The 21,523-nt window shown below is 37.8% G+C and overlaps 1 protein-coding gene across 6 annotated transcripts in view; it reads left to right on the top strand.

Annotated features, from left to right (window-relative positions):
* LOC310903460 (uncharacterized protein) overlaps positions 1-21,523 on the top strand; it is a 490,104-nt gene that overhangs the window by 310,208 nt on the left and 158,373 nt on the right. For 2 of the 6 annotated variants that reach the window (XR_014587545.1, XR_014587546.1), the window contains exons 4-5: positions 14,804-14,899; positions 15,424-15,498. The exons of the other annotated variants lie outside the window; for them this stretch is intronic. The gene's annotated coding sequence lies outside the window, so the exon portion shown is untranslated. The remainder of the gene's footprint in view (positions 1-14,803; positions 14,900-15,423; positions 15,499-21,523) is intronic. 6 annotated transcript variants of the gene reach the window in all.

The following is a 21,523-nucleotide window of genomic DNA, read 5'->3' as shown; positions in this document are numbered from 1 at the left end:
TCCAGACTGATGGAGGTGTGGTGGGTGCATCTGGCCTAAGCATGGAAGCAGCACAATGCTCATAGTCATAATGGAGCAAAAGATTGATTTCTCATTTCTTCTTACAAACAATCTATTCCTGTTGCTGTATCTCCCTTGAAATATATGCATTTTTGCAAATTGTTGACTAGTGTTCATGCTGTGATCCTTTTTAGTCTCTGGATACTTATTCACAGAATTGGTGTATCTCTGTTTTCCTGGTGTTGTGTTTGTTCATTTACTTATTCCTATCCTGTGATATGCTTGTTTCAGTCAGTGTTGTGTTGGTCTTATTTTTTTCTCCGCTTTTTCTTCAGTTGTCAATCATACATATTCTATATTATTCAGTCCCAGTTTTTACAAGGTGCTTACGCAATTCTTTAAATGTTTAAGAACTCAGGTTAATTAAGGAGTAGGGTTTTATTAATTAAATTTCAGGTAGTGACTTCCATCAAATACTTGGATTAGGAAACAATAACGTGATTATCAAACCCTCAATATTTAATTTGCTTCGATGTGCCATCAGCTTTAACAAAAATAAAAATGCATCGACAGACTTATTTGAGCACTCCTAAGTGGGTAACTTAAGTCATGCTTTTCTGTGCAGTACTTCTTAAATGTGATTCTAATATTTGATTCATTCTTCAAGTTGTTTATATTACTGAGACTATACATTTTTGAAACAAAAACCTGCTTTGTATACATTTCTGTATGCGTACAAAACAAAATACTTGTGTTTTAAAGTATTTTGAACCTCTTCCATTTCCTCCTTTAAAGAAAAGATCTTAGCTTCTCTCCTTGCTGTTATAATGGATTACCCAGTTTTTCTGGAGTAAAGATGCACATTTATTCCATAGGCAGCTGGTTCATCTACACATGTGTATCTCAGTTGTTTTTATGTTAGACTTAATTTCAAAAGTCTTTCTTAATTAAACTGCGTAGAAAGGAAGAGTGATTCTTTTTTTATTGGTAAAAGCATCACTTAAAATGCACAAAGTTGTCATCCATATATTCATTGCTTTTTTGTCACCTGAGTTTACTAAACTATTGTAACATTAATAATATAGCTTTCTCAGTGTCTTACTTAGAGTTATTTTCAATAATTATCATGTAGGAATCTGTATCTGGTAAAAATTGTGTAAGAAGCAAAATGGATCATAATTATCAGTGCAGCCATACAGATTTCACATGGCAAGTGCTCATGTTTACAACGCTGAGGGAGTCAGTTGGTAGCTCGAGAAATGCAAGCTTGCCTTGTATGGTTTTCATCTAATTAAACCTCATGGTTAGAACTTCATTTTGTGGTTCTAAGCACTAGAACTGCATTCTAACTCCTCATCGTGTTATCATTAAAGGTCTTACATTTGCCAGGAAGAAGTTTGCAATTGTGTGTTTATGTATGTAACTGTATGTGCAAATTTGTGAGACTTGTGTTCTTTCATGGGCTGATGAAATCTGAAGTTGTTAACAGATTTCCTTCCCACATCCAGCTAGAGCTATGTGCTGTTCTAGCCTCTTTTGGCAGCATATTTCCCAGTTTTCACATCCACATAGGTACTGATTTATTTCACAAAAAGATAAGTTACAGCAAGGAAACTTTACCTTTTGACCTGTGATGGCAACACAGAGTGTTGAAATAAATAAATAAAAAGCTGTAAAATTCACCAAGGTGCTCTGAGCAGACATTTTTTCCTGAGTAATGTGAAGAAAAATAAAAGCAAAATACAGAAGGTATAGATGTCTTTTACAGGTAAACTATTTTAAATAGTTTAAGCTCTAGACTTGTGTTGCTCTGTTTTATACGTTTGATCTGAGGCGTTACCACTTTGAACTAACGGCAGGCTAAGAAAGTTAGCAGGGTGTCGGCACACAGCTCTACTCTAAAATGCAGAATCTGTGCTTTGGATGAGAAACCTGCAGCCCAGCAGGAGAGCAGCTCTGCTTTACCTGCCAGCATGGAATCCCTGGTGGCGTGGGAGTGGGCCAGGAGCGTATGGGGCAGCAACTGTGGCAGCAGGGAGACTCCCCCTGTCCCTGGCCTGTCCCTCCTGGGTGTCTGCCCCCTTTGTTTGCACTGCTGTCTTGGCCCCTCATCTGACTCCCTCCCTTTGCCCACTGCTAGTTGAGGACACCTTCTGATGTTCTTGTCAAGGATTTTCTCTCCATATGCCCTGCAAGGGAAGGGTATTTTCTTTAACAGCAAGTATCAAGGAATAAATTGTCAGGAGATGGGGCTTAGTTGCTTGTTCTGGGTGTCTCACTCACGTGTTGCTGAACAGCGAGTATACAAGCATGCAGAGGTCTGAATGCATCCTCAGACACAAGACCTTTTTTCCTCCCTACTCTGTACTGAAAACACCTTATCTTGAGAATGGCACTTCAAAACTCAGTTAAGTCAGTCCTGATAGGCAGCCTTTTCTACTTCCAACATCAGGTACGTGAAGAAAAATAAATAAACAGAAAGAAAACCTTTATGAGAGTAAGACCGGTCTCATCATGAACAAGCAATATCATCCCAATGTTGAGTTGCATCCACTTGGACTTGGAATTCATTTTTCTATTTTATGGTCTCTTATGAGAAATGATTATCCCTTCTATTTTGTACTATTTGGCAGGTGAGTGTTTATAGATTCTGTTCAAGGATGCTGCTAAACTCATTAGCTTTATTGTGCATGTCAGACACACTGAGATGCCAGCAAAGGGAACTATGGTAACATTTAGACAAAGATTTATTTGTTAAACAACATTTTAATACTTCAAATATTGAAACACTAAGTATATAATTCATCTTGATTCAGCTCGTCAGGTACAATTCAGCACTTTAGGTAGAGCACCATATTGCATAAGAAAAATAAATCTAATAGTAGTCATCTTGCGTTCTTGGAAAAAAATATACTTGTAGGCAAAAAAGATGATGAAAACCAGGAAGTGTCATATAGTATTTGTGTATTGGATAGTCTTGTGCTCTAATAATGACTACCATAAGAACCCTGTGCCAGTTTTATAGGAATGCCTGTGGAGAATTTACTACTTAGACACTTTCGGTCACACTTTAATTGAAGTACTTAAAAAAAAAAAAAAGAGTGGAAGTCTTTTGTTCTCTTTATAATGCCCTCCTTTGCTTTTTTTATTTTTTTCTTGTTCCCACGTTATTGTTCAGACACCTTACAAAATGTTGAGGGATGAATAATTTGTATTAATAGGTATTCTCTTTTTCACACTATCTTCTGTCCCTTGTCCAGTGGCTGGACAGAGATGACTATTCTCTGAAGCTTGCAGCATTTTTGAAACATTTTACCACTAAAACTAGTCACCATAAGCATATCTGAGTTGGGCTACCACGGGGCTACCAGGATGCATAAACAAGTTTCTGGAGCCCAAGGGATGTGTATTTTTGTTTTGTATTAGTAGAAACATTTTTTTTTTTTTTTGCACAGAGTACAACAGGAAAACAAATTGCATAAATAGCTTATGCAGTAGTTGATGGTACGTTCCTAATTAAGCTCCACAGTTAATGTGATTCTGTTAGCCTAATTGTTTGTTATTGAAGAGATAACAAAGTCCTTTGATTTTTATAAAAGCTGTAATAAACACTGTTGAAATGAATTATTGCCCAGATGCGTCTTCTTTCTGTTTTCATTTTGGAATAATTGTGCTAAAAGAAGAAACAAGGTTAATGTAGACTAAAATCCTGAAGTATAAACTTGATTTGATTTTTTCTAATGTGACTACATTTTTTTTTCTGACTAGTTCTTGCTGTGATATTACCTCGTATTTAGCAGGACAGCAGGACTTTTTTTTTTTCTTTCTTGCAAGAACTTTGATTTATGGGAAAAATAAAAAATAAAGAAAAAAAAGAAAAAGAAAAAAAAGTGAGAATTAGCTTATTAGCTTCTTTCCTGGCAGCTAAGATGCAAAATGAAAAATGATATTGACTGTAAATGGATTGACAAAGGGCAGGTTGCCATTTTAACCTTGCTGCATAGAGAAGCAAGGTACATATTTGCTACCATCAGTTCTCATTGTAAAGGAATATTTAAGTTGCAAAGTGTGAAAGACAAAGTAGTTTGTGCTCTGCGTAGATGTTACATACATCTTCAGATGATGCTCCCAATGCTGCTTCCTTTTTGGCAAGCCTCCCATTCTAGTTTACATTGGAACCTGCTTCTTTTAAATGGTGGAGATCACAATATGAATGTCAAAATCTTTTCATGTTTCAGTTTCAAACCTTTGTTTAGCCAAAGCACTGTTAAGCTCTCATTTGCTTTAAATTACTTTCACTGTTCTATAGAAAAACAAAGCAAAATATTCTGATAGATCAAAAATACCTTTGAGAAAATCTCAAATGTAAAAAATGAAAAAATATCTTGCAAGGGAATGCTACTTTGATGTTAAAATCCCCTATGCCATTGAACTAGAAAGCACTGGAAATACAAGGTGTGCTTCCATGTCTGTTGTCACAGGATCACCCGCTAGTACCCATTTCATCCAAATGAGGTATTTGAACATGAGGATACTTCTGTCGAAGTAGCCAGAGGTTAGGCTGGTTTAATGCTTTCTTAACAGGTTTATGCTGACAGAGAACATACATAGCACACAATAAATTTGTGATAGAAATCTGATTCTAAAATTTGAGACTATTTTAATGGGGAATTCTTATAACAGTATATTTACTTTTATTTACTATAAACACAGACCCTGTCTACATTGGCATGAACAGTATTCTGAGAAGAGAACATGGATGTTGTGTTCTGGCATGTATCGGTAGCTTTGGGATTATTATATGTGCTAAAGAAAAAATGGTATAGGAAGGTAAAAAGGATGACAGCTCAAAAAAATTATATTTTCAAGGGAAAAGATCAAAGCCTTGTTCTTTAAAACAAAGACAAAACAAAAATGTTGAGCATTCCTGTATTTCTGCAGACACAACTTTCCAGTACATGAAATCCCAGGTATTAGTCAGTGTTATTCAACAGCTGCAGTCTGAGGAGCCTAATAGTAACATGTGTGATTGAATGTGTGTAGAAGTACCCTAAGGCTTTAGATTGCTCCAGTCACACCTCCATCTGGTACCCTGTTGTTGCTTCGCACCCTTTTCATTGCATCTGTATATTCTGCGTGGCATCTCCTTCTGGAGGATAGTGTTTGAGGGATATTTGTTGATTTTTCAGAAAGAAGGATCCTAATCAAGATCCTGTACTACTGCCACAATAGAAGTAAAGTGAATGTAATGGTAGCATCTTAGGCCACGAGAAGCTAATCTGTGTCAAATAACACATAGTTTTTAGGTAGCAGTCTGCTAAAACTCAGATTTCTTCTTCATATGGGTCTAGAAGAAGAAATGGTTTCATATTTGAACCACTGAGTGGAAGAATGTTGTGTTTCAAGTGGTTCTATTTATCTGTATAATTGGCATATGTCTAATATTGCAGATATGGTTTTGGGGGGGGACAAATGGTAGTATAAATGAGGCATTCATGAAGAATATGGCCAACAGTATATGTTCTTAATCTAAGCATAATGCAGGGTACTCTTCAGATGTGCTGAAGGGATGAGAGAAAAGAATGCTTTTGTATTATGAGTACTATAAGGTGAAATGTTACTTAATGCAATATGAGCTCAGTATTGTATTAGACCCTCTCAATGGGAAATGAAAATCACATCCTATTAGTGTGAAATAGGATCATCTTTTACTTTCTTTTAGCTGGTTAAACCTTCTCTTTAGCAAGATATGTTACGCTGATGTAAACCTCATGTTTCCCCCTGGAATTCTTGAGCATTATGTAGCATTAAGGTCTAATAGCATACACTGCCACTTTGCTCTTACTGAGCACAAGACAATGTTTTTACTATGTTAACATCTATTTGACTTGCAGAGACTTTTTGCTGCTTTAGTACAAGTGAACAGTGACAATCCTATTATTCTCAATGTAACGCCTGTTACAGGACTCCTGTGATTGGGCATAGGTCACATTTACCTCTGGCGCAACTCTGCAGCTATATCTGGGATGAATTTGGATCTTAATGGGCATGTAGAAGTATGTTGTCAGCATTCACAATGGGTGTTTAGGACTCAGAAATGTTCCATGTTATTTCAAGCTGCGAAAAACTAACGTGGAGTGAGGGGGGAGTGTTTAGTTTCTCGTTGTCCAAGAAACATAGCTTTTTTCCCATTTTTTTTCTTCCCGTACCAGTTCACATGAAACACTAATCATGATTTATAAATTGCTGTCTACACTTAAAGCATCTAAAATGTCTATTTCAAGCTCTGGCTGCTGCTGCTGTAAAAGTTAATACTGCACACATTTCCCTTCCAAAGAATCCTTTCCTAAGAGCTCTCATTTTTACTTAGGTAATGAAGCTGGAAAATCACACCTTCCCTACCAGATTCCTGTACTGTTTGTCTTAACATTTTTTGCTGTGTGTCCTGAATGAAATTAAATGCAACCTATCTATTCAAGGGTGTTTTTTGGCTTACCTGTGTCACCAGTGAAATAAACACAGAACAAGAAATCTGCTTAAATGATTCCACAGGGCCACCATGTTTATTTGTGTTTTAAAAGCCCATTGCAACATCTTTCTCTGGGGTAAATGGCTGTCCTGAGATTTGATGAAATTTTGTTCATGATGCTTTGTATATTTAAACCAGCAACTTAAATGTTTATCTGGTGAATGAATTCAAGATAACTTTTTATTGCCCTATTTTTGCTGCGGATTTAAACTGTGCACCTAGATAATTATCACAACTCAGCTGATGTGTATACTATAAAGCCGTAGGTAAAATAATAGTGTATCTGAGCTTGTTAGAGCCAAGGTAATTTAAATTGTCTATATAATATTTGCTTTGTCTGAAGTTCTTTTTGTGCAGAGCAATGTCATAAAGACTGAACACTCAAGTTTCTTATTAGTAGCAGCTGAACAAGCCTTATGTTGACCCTTTGCACAGGGATGAACTTTGCCTAAGGAAAAAAGGTAGTAAAATGTCATGGAAGTGTCACATATTCTGCCTGTATTAACTTCACATGGAATGTAGAATAAGAATGTACAATCTGTTCTCGGTGGAGGAGGAAAGGAAAAGGTGGTGAAAGTGAAATGAAATTATAAAACAGGTATCAGTGCTAAAATGGGAATGTGACCCTTTTTTCTTAATGTGTGTGCAAACGTTAAGCAGCAAACAGGTTTAAAATGCTCACTTCTGTCATGTGCAAATGCAGTATTTGATAATTTAAAAGTGCAATGAGAGCAAAATGGGTGGTTGCTGTCAGCGTTTTCTTTAAAAAAAAAAAAAAATACAAAAGAAGTGCTCATTCCCAGTGACATGAGGCTGAGATATGCAGTTAAGACAGTGAATAGAACTTATGATTATCTTCTGTACATTGGTATTGCCCTGAATTTCTGTAGTGGATTTGGTACTTGCATATTGCTTTGTCTTAACCTGACGTCTTTTCCTGCAACATCTATCTTATTCTTGCTATCCTTATAAAACATATCCATATCAGAAAAAGAAAAAAAAATCCTAAACCAGTCTTTTATTTTCTGTGGATTACCATAATTTGTTTTAATTGTATTGTTGGCCTGAAAAGATCTGTTCAACCAGGAATACCTACCTTGGCATAAAATCTACATGAACTCATTAATCCTTTCAGTTATTTTTAAAGCTAGCACCAGAAGGAACTTCAATCGATACCAAAGGTCACTTCACATTAAAAATATTCCAATGAGTTTAAAAATTCAGACATTTATCTATTATGCAGTTATTGCTGATGATACATAAGACAGAAGTCCGTACATAAATTTGCATGAGCAGTTTGCTGTGCTTCTCTGATGTTGATAGGATGTTCAATGTGCACAAATTATTAGACAGATACCAACAGAATGTAACAAATAGGGAGATAGCAGTGCTCATTAATACACTTCTAATGTATAGCACTGTTGAAATAAACCTCTGCAAATCAATACTATTACTGTTCAGTACAGACATCTTTGTGAAGCAAGTAATTAAGATATGTCACTGGCATAAATAATAATGTTCAGACAGATAGAAGGATTGGGTAAGGGAAAGCACTGTGAGGTGCTACTGGGCTGCAGCAGAATGAAACTTCTGTTTTCTCGTAGGTAATCCATACTAAGAGCATCCTGTAACATCCTGTTTTGTTGGTTTTTTTGTTTGTTTGTTTGTTTTGGTGCCCTTTCCCCAGATGTGCAATGCAAATGGAATGCTTTTTCTACAGCTAGGGCTACAATGGAACAGGGGCTTTCAGGAAGGTGGAGAGAGCAAACAAAAACCACGATTTAATCATCTATTTAAAAAACTGGGCCTGATCTTGCACTACGTTTCATGTTACAGTTGTGCTGAACTGCACTCTAGTTATGCATTGCAGGTGTAGATTTCAAGCTTATCCATTACCATGCATACAGGCAACGGATATTACAGCCTAAGCTCATAAATTTGGGGTAATCGTAATAAACTCCTATCACTTAAAAGAGGTTTTTCACCAGTAACAGTTCCAATGGTAGCATGACTTAATTTTCCAAACCTATGGGTGGGAAGAATAGTTAATAACTGGATGTGGGATTGGTATAAAAGAAAATTCTATCCAACAGAAGAATATAGCCACTTAATAGGAAAACCTTTTTTTTTCTTTTTCTTTTTTTTTTTTCCAACTGTTTATGTTTATAACTGTGTAACCTATGCCTTTCTCTGGAGATGTATTTCAGAAAATGACTGGCTGGGATGGTGAGTTGTTGAGCAACAAGAAATTGTGGGAGCATTAGCATTTTTTCTTCTACTAATATGTAGTACATATCAAATGCAGTTTTCTTCAGAATAATTATTTTTTTCACTATCAAAACTTCCATACACTTGGTGGTGTCCAATAACTGAGGATTAGGCTCCTTAAAAGTAACTGAAAGGTAAAAATGGAAGTTCCAGGTAGGCTTTCAGGGGAGTAGACTTTGCCATTTTCTATTTTAATCTTTGGTTAGGTGGTGAAAAGAATTTGGTATGTTTTATCATATGCATGTGGGCACTCAGTGATTTTGGTGCTAGAGTTTGAGCTGTCATTCAGTTGGCTAAAATATTTAAGACAAATTTTCCTCATCTCAAGAAATAACATCTTGGTTACACAATTGGTTCAAAGATGTGGTCATCAAAAGGTGTGGAGCAGAGTGAAGATAGAGGTCTGTAATGCTTGTCCAGAGGGCAGTGAGATATGCACGGTAAAGACAATACAGCGTAACACAGGGAGCAAAAGGAGGAGAAACAAAGCAAGGACAGCAAGTCCTAATACACTTCAGGGGATCGGATAACAGTGAGAATGATGAAAGTGATGCCTTCAATCCAAATTAATTAGCCATGAATATGAATAAAAAGATCATCAAGCATTCCCCCTCTTTCAAAAGATATGTAGAAATATAAACCATGAGAATAAGGGAAATTATCTTGAGTCATATAAGAAAAATGATTTTCATTTCACTTTCTCTTCCTTCATGGACTCAAAAAAGATTTACATTGGCTAATAGGTGGCCTGACTCCATAATTTCTTTGGATGTATTTTACTCCTGCGATCAACAATAAGAACTTTTTTGAAAACGCCATTTGGCATTTAGACTTGAACCAGGAAAATGCTTTTGTTTCTGCTGGTGACTGGACATTTGGAACAGCAGAGTAAGTCCGTTTGCTCTCCAATCCAGAGTGCTGCTAAATGTTGTTGAGCAACTGAGCAAGCCCCAGCACTTGTAGCTTGAAGAGGAAAGAACTACCAATTTAGCCAGAAGTGCATGGACTCAAAGCAGCCAAAACTAAATAAGAGGTTTTTCCTGTCTAGTGTGCCTCCAGCTGCTGTGTCCATGCTCTCACATATTCTGACAAAGGGTCTTACTCTGATCCTCTCCTGAACAAGGCCAGCTGACTACCCACAAAAACTGGGCCAGTTTGCCACTCTTCTAGAGCCCTGGACTAGGACAGCAAGTATTTAGGTGAGCACTCCAGCTGCTTCCAAGGAGCTGTGAGAAAATGTGGCTTGGAGAGTGGAGATCCAGCAGTGCTGTTTTTTAAGATGAGCTTAAATAGCTAGGAGGAAAGCCTCTAAGGTGATTTGCATCTTAGCAAAGGAAATGGAAAATGCAAGTGATACATGGCAACTTAAAATAGCTGCTCTCACCCAAGTTTTTGTATTGCTTGTGCACTGGTTTGCTCCAAGACACAACCAAAAGGAAGCATCAGCCACACATTCAAACCTGCACATTAACAGCCTCTTAGTGTTTTATAGGATGGCAAAAGAATGATGCAGCCATCAAAGTAATGTTGCTGGGCCATGCACTTGCTTCACTAGGAGGGAACAAATAGGGCAGCTCTCTGGAGGGTAACTTGATACTTTCTGGCATGGCCTTTAAGTACGAAGGGTCACAGTCTCACCTGAAATAGAAGAGATGGATCCTTGCAGACAGGGAAGAGTACTGAGGATGCAGACTTCAAGCCTTGTGCAAGAACTACTTTCTGGAAAAACCTATCAAAATACCTACAGGTAAACAGTTAAATTGTTATTTTAACACACTTGGCTAAATCTGCATATAATATGTTTACAGGAGTCCTAATGTTAGGGGCTTGCTGTAAAATGTTCTAGTGGGTACTTTCTGTGGAAAAAAATAAATAAATAAGCCACTTCCTTTTACAGAAATTCCTAAGATTCCTGACAGCAGAGTACAGCTTGAAAGTAGGACCTGGATACATCCAAAAAGTGGAATCTTTTTTATCAATTGACAAATGACAGGATTTAAGGTTTTTTTTTGTTTGTTTGTTTGTTTGTTTTTTTGGGGGGGTGACACAACTTCATGAACTGTAAATTGATTCTAAGACTGTGGAACTCTGAGGACTGTAATTAACAATCTTGATGTACCTACTGCTGACTGTTGTGTTCTTGCACAAAAGAAGATACTAAGTAATGTTATTAAAGCTTATAGTGGCAATTCAGTTGTGGAAATGTTCAGCTGAGCCTATATGTTTGAGCATATCTTTTTGGTCTTTGTATCTGCAAGCAGGTAGAAACAGAATAAAGCAGTGGTGTGAATGCTATGCTGTATGGAAGCATCAAATTTCTTAAACTCAGTTCATTCAGGTTTTTTGAGTCCCTGCTGTGTATTACTGTCCATGTTTTTACATAATCTAAAGAGAGAAAGCCAACCATGCATTCACACATTTACTTCAGCAGCAGCCTTTAAAAATCATGCTTTTCCTCTTTGGCAGAGGTTTTCAAACAAAGCTCACAGCTTCTCCTAATTTTCCCTTTCAGAGCATTGCTTTTTCTTTTTTTCCTAATTTCCACACAGTCAGCACTTGAAAACATAGCATTACTCATTGACTCTTGTCACTAAAGAAAAAATGACTATGTAAGCTTGATTAGAGGTTTAATTAGAAGAGCAGGCTTTTGCAGCCCTGAAAGGTTTGGAAGCTGTCCTGAAACCAATTCAAGGCTTAGACCAGACAACCTCCAACCACTAGGTACACTGAATTGTTTTTAAATCTTAGTTTTACTTTAGTATTAAAACAAAAACAACAACAACAAAAAAAACTGTCTCGTTATTCCTGGTTGTTGAAGAAACCTTCAGAAATATCACTTAACTGTGCAGACGGGAAATCCTTTCGGGTCTTTAAGGCAGCCTGAACACAAAAAAGAGGCTGAGGGGGGTGGGGCTGAATTGCCTTGTGTGACTGATTGCAGGCCACCCAGCCCTTGATATTGGTTAAGGTATCAATATAAGATTAATGAGATATTGATATATCTTATGCTTAGCTGAATTTTTACAGCAGTGAGAAACTGCATGTGTATTAGTCTTTGCTTCAGTTAAATGAGCTGCTCCAAGAGATGCATGCAAGGAACATATGGTTTGACGTTCTTAGGGTTTCAGATTGCGTTCATGCTGAGCTGGCTGTTTGGTTTTTGACTTGAAACACAAGCCATGGTGTAGACTAGAACTGCACCCAGTGGAAAGCAGACAACAGCATGGTTCTCTTGTCCTACGAAGGCTCACCTATTCTGCTAGGTTTTCCTCAGCCTTTCAAGAGCATAATATGTTAACTTGAAATGGGCGTGAGCAAGACAACAGTCTAACACAGTTATATCTTCTGGTATTAATTATGGTTTGCTCGGGTATCTCTTCATGCTATCCTGAGATAGGACGGTGTCTTACAATATTGTACCTATTTGACATGATCAAGTGGAAGATGTTTTACTTTCCAGCCTATTCTCCTGTCCAAGATATTGTGAGGTACATATGTAGGTCTTCCATATAAGCTTACGTTCCTTACCACATGCTAAGTACAGGTGGACGATTGGACTTGCCCATCTCAGAATGGTATTTCTTTATTTTGAAAGCAGACGACTACGGTCCAAGAGGCATGTATTTGGTTTTGCCAGACCTTCAGGGCAGCTTTGGTGATGTTTAATAGTAGGAAACGAGTGTTTTACCTAACGTGGATGGGCACATTATGAGAATTAGAGAGAAATCACTAACGGAAGAAGTTTGTTTATTCTTCCTATCATAGACAATGAATTTGAGACCACGAGTGCCTTTATAGACAACAAAGAAAACAACTGGGTTGGGTTAAACCTCTCACTTTTAAATGGCTAAAGTTTAAATGAGCGGTCTCTCACCCTAGGTGCACAACTTAGGGCAGCTCTGGATAGGTACTTTTTTAAATGCTAGATTTGGAAATGAAGATTTGGACTTCCATGAGGTACTCTTCAAAGCATTTTTCTCTGTAGTTAATATTAAACACATCATCCTAAACTAGCCTTTTGAGCCTGTTCCCACAGAATACTTTAGACCTACTTCTTATTTTTTGTTCCTACAGCATGTTTTTTTCCCCCTCGCAAGCCATACATTATGTAAGACTTTTGTTATATATTATATTGGGTTTAGAAAGAAAGAGGATTTACATGGCTGCTGCTTACTGCCTTGTAGAGTGTGTGTATACACATATATATTTCAAGTATATATATATATATATATTTGAAAACTAATATCCAGAGTTTCTGTGCTGAGGTGCATATGATCTTATGATTTCTTGGAAAACAGTTGCATAGGTAGGTTAGACATGATTGGATTTCTTCTTTCACAACTCCTTTTCTGTGTAGTGTATCTTAACTGATAAGCGTTTAACCAGGATAGCCGGTTTACTGGGACATCTCCCAGGAAACCAATTTAGCCTAATGATAGTGAATGACAATGACTGCTGTTTAATTGGGATATTATTAGCCAAAATTCAGCTTATATGAGAAGTAGTTGGCCAGCACAGTGAGGTTAAGCAGTGTTTAACCAGGTGTTAAATAGGCCTACAGGCCTAAGCGCTCCTCTCTGAAGAGGAAGTAGCTGGATTTATTTAATATATTAAAAAATCTGAAGTGGATATTATTCCTCCTTGTTATGCTGTTAATATATGACAGCAATGTGCACATGTTCATTTTTTTAAAAGCGAATCTTCCGCAGGGCAGCTGTACTTCTGCGGGGCAGCCTTACAGCACAGAAATGGCCTACTCTGAGAGCTAGTCACCTTCTGGCTGTTAGTCCCTCAGCAACCCGTGGTATGCTGGTAGGAAAGACAAATTCTAACGTGTTCTTTGCACCTTAGGGAAGATGCAACGGAAAACTGGTGGCAAGTAGTGTTATCCCAGCATGGCTGAATAGAGAGCCAGGCTGGTTCTGTATTTGATGGTGAAATACACAGATTAAGAGTTGCAGGCTGAAATTAGAAGATTCAGCTGGTGGTACTGTTTTCAACAGCTGTGCCTGGTGTGGCTAGAGGCATGGCAGGAATAGAGCACACTCCCTGAGAAAGGGTAAAAACTTACATTTTGGTGTCAATGTATTTAGTAGCTATTAATTACAAGTGCAGAAGATCTCAATGAAATGTGCTGTTTTCTGGTTGAATATATTCCACTTCAGTTTAAAATAGATTGGAGTCCGCTACTTTACCTCCAGTGGCTGTACTGTTGAAGGCTAGGCTCGTTGGAGCTGGCTGGTGCATGGAGGTCCTTGATGCCCACCACCATTATTCTCTGCTGAATCATTCTTTGTTCTAATTTTCCAGCCATCATTTTCTACCACCACACTGACCTTTCAGTTTCTTTCCCACTTAATTCCTCCATTATCTCCACAACAGAGCAATAGAGGTGCGTTCCTTTGTTTCTTTTGAATGTTGGCCCTGAGATCTTTCTTAAATTCAGTTTCTGAAACAATTTTTATTTAAATATTAGCATTGGATCATACTAACATTGCCACCCCTTTAAATTGAGTGCTCTTGCTAATGAAATTGTATCATTAATTGGTAGGGTGTTTACTTCCTCTGCTGATGCCCAGAATACAGGGACCCTTTCCAGTACTTTTTTGCTGTGTTTTAGGTGCATGGTCCTTTTCTGTCCCTTGAGTCTGTTCCCCTGCGGGGAAGCTGCCTGGCCCTCTCTGCTGTCAGAGGGCTCCCCAGGGCAAAGAACAGCCCTCCACGTTAGAGCAATAGCCTGGGGGGCTACTCACCATGGCAGTTGTGCTGCAGCACGTGTCCATGATGCATTACTATCAGACTATAGGGTGTCCTGCATGCCCAGGTGTTCTGCAGAGCCCTCTGAAATAGGCACCTATTTCAGGATTATCCACAATTGCAAAGGATTCAACTGTAAAGCAGTGGGTCTTTTCCAGTCCTATATTCTATGAAAATTCAGCCAAGTTATAAAGTAGCTAAGAAAAGATGGGGTACCCGTAGGCTCAATTCACCTTGTTTCCCCTCTAGAAAATCTTGGATGCAATTCTTCCCAATCAACAAGTCACCTATTTCTGCTGGGAACTGTTATTTCTGACACCTTCAGAAACTGAATCTTGGAGACAGGTAGGATATATTAAACTTCATCCATGCAGCTTGAAAATAGGAAATATAAATAAAATATAAATATATGATAGGATTAACAGTGAAACATATTCTAATGCCTAGTTCTGTTGAAGAAAAATTTCCTGTTGTACTGCTTACTTTTGAGGTCTGTCTCCCTAGAAAAATGAGACAGCGGCATAAATTTCTTTAAAGCCAAAACACAAACTTAAAGCTTTCAAGCTATTCTGTTGTTGTTGTTCTTGCATTGCATTTTGTTAAAAACAAACTTTTGAAGTCCAGAAGGTAGAAAAACTAAATTTGTGCAAAATTTCGTACCAACCAACCACTTAATTTTAAGTTAACTTTTAAAAGTTGAAGTCACATTTTTCCATTTCTTTCAGAAAAGAACACTAATTAATACTTTGTAATTTCTGTATAGGACTATTTGTTTAGCTGTGTGGTTTTTTCTTTTTTTAAAAGGCTATCCAAGTCCTAAAATTCTGATTGTGCCTCTCTACTGTTCTAATTCTTCCATTTTCATAAAGGAATTAAAGATTTATTGGACTAGCTGCAGACTGAACAATTTAGTTATCAGTGCCTTCCCCTGAGTGGAAAGTGAGGTGAGTATTGCTTATGTAGATGTGTCCCAGTGCGAAGATGGATGAAAATACTATAAAAGAACAACTAGATGAACTTGAGTACTGTAATAATAGCTATGAGATTGTAATTCAGTTGTATAAAATGCAAATTCATGCCCTTTGAAAGTAACAATAGGGATTTCTGCTCTAAGTGTGAAGCTCATCATCTAGAAGCAACTGAGGGAGGGGAGGACTTTGTAAATGACTCTGAGGCACTAATGAGACAGAGCCATAAGAGAGATAAATGTGATCCTTCAGGATGCATCAAAAGATGTTTTTGTTTTTGTTTTTTTTCTCAACTGAGAAAAGGAAATATTAATGCTATTGTGCCAAGTACTGTAGTGACTCTCCTCAAAAAGGCTGTCTGCAATTCTACTTACCCAGAATTGTTTCAGAAGATGAGTTAAAATGGGAACAGATAAAGAGAAGGTCTAGTACTATGAATGGGGTCTTGTCATGGAAGAGAGCCTAAAAATGTGTAACTGTTAGACCTCTGATGTACTTGTAGTAAATGATTGCTCTTTCAGCTTTTGTTTTTCTGTGCTGGGAAGGAAGAAAGCTATTTGAATTTAAACAAATTGGTGTTCTGGAATGTTTGGCTGAGAAGTAACTTAATTAAGAGGTTCTCCAGCAGCTTTCCAGTAGGTGCAATGGGAACCTACGGAATCAAATTGGTTTTAAAAACAGGGGTTGATCAGTTAGTGAGTGTAATCATGTGAGATGGCTGTGGCTGTGGAGACAAGATGATACCAGAGCCAGGGGATGCTTCAACAGTTGTGAGTATTTGGCAGGCCCTAATGCCCTCAAGGGTGGTAGCTTGGTGACTCCACTGGGAAAGGGACCTGACTGCCCACACATCAGGGTGCTACCAGCCACTGAGAAAGCAGTCCCACTCCTGTCCTCTGGCTGGTTCAGTTATGCTAGTATAGATGCTTGTGTAGTTCCACAATAAGTACAATTCAAGGTGATAAACTGGAAGGCAGTTGAGCCTTTAAAAAAGTGTGTTTGGGGGAGAGTTTTTACAGGTGACTTACACCTGTGAACCCTTTCATAGTGAAGCTAAGTGTTGTTGATGCAGAGTGCATCTTAGAGTACATAGTGAAGAGGGAGGCAGACCTGAGCCATCAGGCCATCTTACTTTGAGGTTTCCAGTTAAACAGTTGTTGTTAATTCTATTTGTACAAAATTCCTAGAAAAACAGTGAGCTGAGGTACCTCTCCCCCCAACACACACACACACCAACCCCCACACACCTCCTTAACACATTTTTCTTCTAATAGTAACTATGGAAGCTTAAAATTCAAGGATAGAACTCAAAGCTGTTAACACTAGCCCTGGAGAGGGGCATGGTTTAATAAATGCTCCTGCCATTAGTACTTCCAAGTTGCTGGTGTACTCACTCACAGCAGTTGACTAAGCTGGATGTGACTTTACAAAAATATTCTGTGTATAGATCCATTTTTAATCAATTCTGGTTCTTTTCAAATTACTGTTGAGAGATTTTTTTCATAATCTAAACTATTACATTAAATGTAATTTATCTGCAACTGTGATTGCACAAGTGAGGTACTATGGATTCTGATGCACAGCTTGTACTGGTTGAGCAGAAGTGCCAGTCATGTAACTTTCAAGAACAGCAATAAAGAAATCTTTCAAAACATCCCCATGTATTAGGAAATGTGTGCAAGGTTCTCAGCAAAAGTAATAATAAGTGCAAGCTGTGGACTTCACTTTAAAAGGTACTGGATTCCTCCTAGAGGCAATCATTTAGCAGTTCTCAAGAGCTTATTGGCAACTTATGGGACTGCAGTTAGAGACAAGGAGAGAAATTGAAGCATTATTTGGTGGTCAGTAATGGTGTGTTTATTCATAATTACAAGAAGATCTAGAAATGGGCTAAATTAGAAAGTGCATGAATGAACAGGATAAACAGAAGGAACTAATCTAGTAACTATTTGAGCTATCTGTGTAACAAATTAAAGGCTTGGAGAAGCTCAAATTAGTTTGGCCACGGTGGTCAGTGTTAGGCAATGTTTCAGGTTTAATTTAAAAACTAATCTCATACTTTTTTAAATCTTGCTTATCTCTTGGAAAGTGCTTTTTCTCCCAAGTATGTTTAGGTGTGTGATAAATATATTCTATTTATACAATTAATGTATGTATAAAATCTATACATACACATATGCTTCACATATAAATTATGTAATAACAAGAGACCTGCATGCTTATAGGCATCATTACATATATGGGTGTGTGCTTCAGAGCAGATGTCATTTACTCTGTTCTCCTTAGAGCTACTTCTGTGCCTGCAGATTGCCCGTGCTCAGGTAGCACACATACTGCACTCTTGCCATGCCTCCAGACTCGCTGTTGTAAGACCCACAACCTATAGCTAGTACAGGTTCCACTGGTACCTTCTCCCCAACCCTCAGCTACCTTCTAGCAAGGCCCCCAGCTGCCAAGCTGGAATCTGAGTAATGAAATGCATCAGGGAGCATGGATGTGGGTCTGCAGGAAAAACCCTGCTGCAGGTGGAGGCTGGTGCCACTGCAAGCAGTGCTTGCCACATGGCAGAGGAGTCCATTTCCCATGCTCTTGCCTCTGTTAACTGGACAGCAGAGACTCGAGAGGAATTAACGGGGATTTGCAGCATTAAAGTATCTATCTATCTGTATCACTTCAAGTGAAGCCCTTCAGGAGACCAGTTACACACTGGGACTCCACTAGATGGAGACATGCATATATAGATTGCACAGGTGTATTATACTTCCAAACTGTTCCAGTAAGACTGGTATGTAATGTTGTCCTGGTTATAGCAAACAAGAAGAGAAAATCCACAAAATTGGGTGCTCAGATGATCTTGTTGTTTCCTTTTGAATGATAAAGCTCAGTAATTTAGCGTTACGGTGGTGTGTGTTGTGCAGTAACAGGAGTTGGTGCAGTGGTAAGCACTCTATTAAGTCAACTATAATGAAAAGCCTAAGGCAGGTAACTAATGCAGTGTCATTTTGGTAAATGGTCTTATTTCCTTTTAATAACAAAAGAAAGAGCTGGTGTGGGTGGCTTTTTAGAGATGGCAACGTGGTCAGCTTTATTTACTATACAATTAACAGTATGGCATACCATTGTAACACAACAGAGACTTTATAGACTTTATAAACAAAATGGTTAGAAAAACACTTAAATAGCAAGTTCAAGCAACCAAAAGTTGGGAAATGCAAGAATTAAGGCTTGCATTTTAAGAATAAAAAGAATGAGTTGCAGACACATTTGTTGTTGTGCTGTGGCGTGGTCTCTAACTGCAGTTAGCCATTAATCTTCAGCATGTCTGCCTTATTCAGTGGGATACTGAGAAATGCTTAGAGGTAGCAAGTCTGCTACATTTTCTCACACTAACTGTACACTGTGTGCCCTCAACCTTCTTTACTGCACAGCAGTCATGAAAGTTTCAGAAATCTTTCTGCGTTTATGCAACCTCTGTGAAATGAATGGATAACATTAGCACTATGCTATGGACAGCAGAAACACGAGGAAAAGTATCTGCTGAACATAGATACCCACTGTGTTTCTTTCTCAGACTAAAATTAATAGTCTGAGCCATGGAGATGCTCTTACCTGTAACTGCATTCACATAGTTCAGTTGTGAGTCAGCCCTCCAATACTCTTGCCTCCTTTCTAACAAGAATTTCAAGCACTGCATTGGATAAGGCAGAGGTCTTGTAAAATACATCTTCTTGCATTGTACAATACTGACTTATCCTACCTGCTGGTCAAGTTAACTTCCTGCTTTTACCATTGCCTTTGACAGCTTGATTTTGTGAAAACTATGCCACCTTTTCTATCAAAGGATTTTTCTTCAAGTTGGCTAACTCAGTTTAGGAGGTATCTTTTCCTAGAAGACAAGTCACTATTGAAATGAGAGTTGTATCTGCTTGCCAGCTACCTGATATGTCCCAAACATTACCAGATCTGAAGTAAGAAATGTTATAATGCCCAGTGTTGCTCTTTAAAATGCAGCTATAGGCAGTTCTAGAGGGAGGAAAATTAGGGGACATAGCTGCCTGCCCTAAGGATAAGTTAGGACAGAGCAAAAGAAGTTTCTCAAATGTATCCATCATCTAATAGTAATAAGTATTACTTGAAGGAAAAAAAAAAAAAAGGAAATTGCCAAGGCAGAGTAATTTAACTGAATATATTTATTAGGAAGCTTGGAAAGTAATAGTGGAAAGAGGCAAAAGAAAAATCCTGAATTACCCTTAAAAATAGGGTAAAAGCGGCTAATTTAAGGCTTTGAGTTGAAAGTGAAGAACTGAAAGTGAGCTACTGAATCTAACGTGGGCTTAGTGTCTCATTTTATAAAAATAATGGAAATAGAATTACAAAGGTACTCTGCAAAATCTCATAGCAGGCATATGCTTCTATCTCCTTCAAGAGTACGTTTTGCACAAAACATGATCACCTGTTTTAGAGAACTCATGGAAACACCTTACATCTTTATTTCATTTTCTGCTCTCTGATTTTGTGGTGAAAGAACTAGATGCTTACTGATTCTTCTAAAAGTCTTTCTCATTAGAGATTGCTCTGATGTTCCCTTGTTGTGCAAACTGTGTCAAACTGGAGGTGTTACTGGTGAAAGGAGGTGTAAAATTTTGAGTAGCTTTTGTGTTCCTGGCTTTCTCTTTATGAAGGTTTTGCATTACTAGAGCTGCTTCTAACACGCATTTTCTTTCCATCAGTGTGACAAGTGTATTGTGATAGTTCTTGACTTGTTTTATACAACTATCATTCTTCACTTATTTGAGGGAGGAGCTTCTCTCTTGAAGGGGTAACACTTTTTGAAAAGATGTTTCTTCTCATCGTAGTTCAGCACATTGACTTTTTTCATGTTGCTTGCAATTCAGCTGATTGCAGAATTTTGCAATTACAAACTATTTTATAGGTCTTCGTATAGTATTTTGTGGGATGTTTTAATATTATTTATACAAACAGATTGTATACCTGCCCTTGAATTCATAATTTATGCAAAGCAGTTAAATACTTTGAAATGGAGCACCTGAATGCTTCAAAATGAACAAGTTTGGCGGAATTTGTGGTAGTCTGAGTTTGAAGGAGTTCATACTGCTAGGGGGTCAAATTTCAGAGTGTAGCTTAAAGTTCAATGCAACTGAAGCTTGTTATGTGTTTAGTTATGGAAGTGCTTAAAAATTGTATATAAAATTAAGATTTCTGACCTTTCCCTCTTCAGTGTGTGCACCTTATATCTGTGGATCTCAACCCGCTTGCAAAGGAGATTGAGTTAAAGTATACTGCTCACCAGCTGTACAAAATTTTTGTGTGCATTCAGCATGTCCTAACATGAATCTCTGTCTTCTAGGAAACAGCTTTATTATCACCCCTAAACATCAGAACATTTTTTTCAAGGAAAACCAAGTGTACAGTAAAGCTTATATTGCTGGCAAATAATTTGCTCATGATGCTTGCTGTTGCTTGCAGACCGAATAGCCAGGTATGGTGCCCCTGTTGCAAGAATGAGTAATCAGGTTAAACAACATAATGACACAGAAATGCAGAAATTTAGACATGTATGTGTGTGTATATATATAATTTAAAAATGAAAAACAACAACAAAAAATGCACATTTTTCTGCTAACAAGCAAACTTTGAAAGATTCTAAAGTTTGGCTTTCCTGTGTTATAAATAAGGCTTTTGGTTCCCCTGGCCCTCCCCAAATCTCTTCACTATCAAGCATAAAAACCCAGGGAATTCATTTCCCATTAGGACAATGTGATAAGATACTGCCATCTGCAGGTGATGCACCTTGTCTTGAATTTTTACTGCACACCAAAACATTGTTGGAATGCCTGCTACGTATATCCACAGTATTTCAGAGTTTTTCTTTTGAACTCTCAGAATTCATACTTGTTAAAGTCCATGGGGAATGCATGCAGCTGCAGGGTATGTAGTGAAATTCCTGTTCTGTTTGCATGGTGTGTGGGTGCAGGTATTT

This window comes from Anser anser (genome assembly GCF_964211835.1).
Source record: "Anser anser genome assembly, chromosome: 8".
Classification (NCBI taxonomy): Eukaryota; Metazoa; Chordata; class Aves; order Anseriformes; family Anatidae; genus Anser; species Anser anser.
This window is presented reverse-complemented; position numbering and strand designations above follow the sequence as displayed.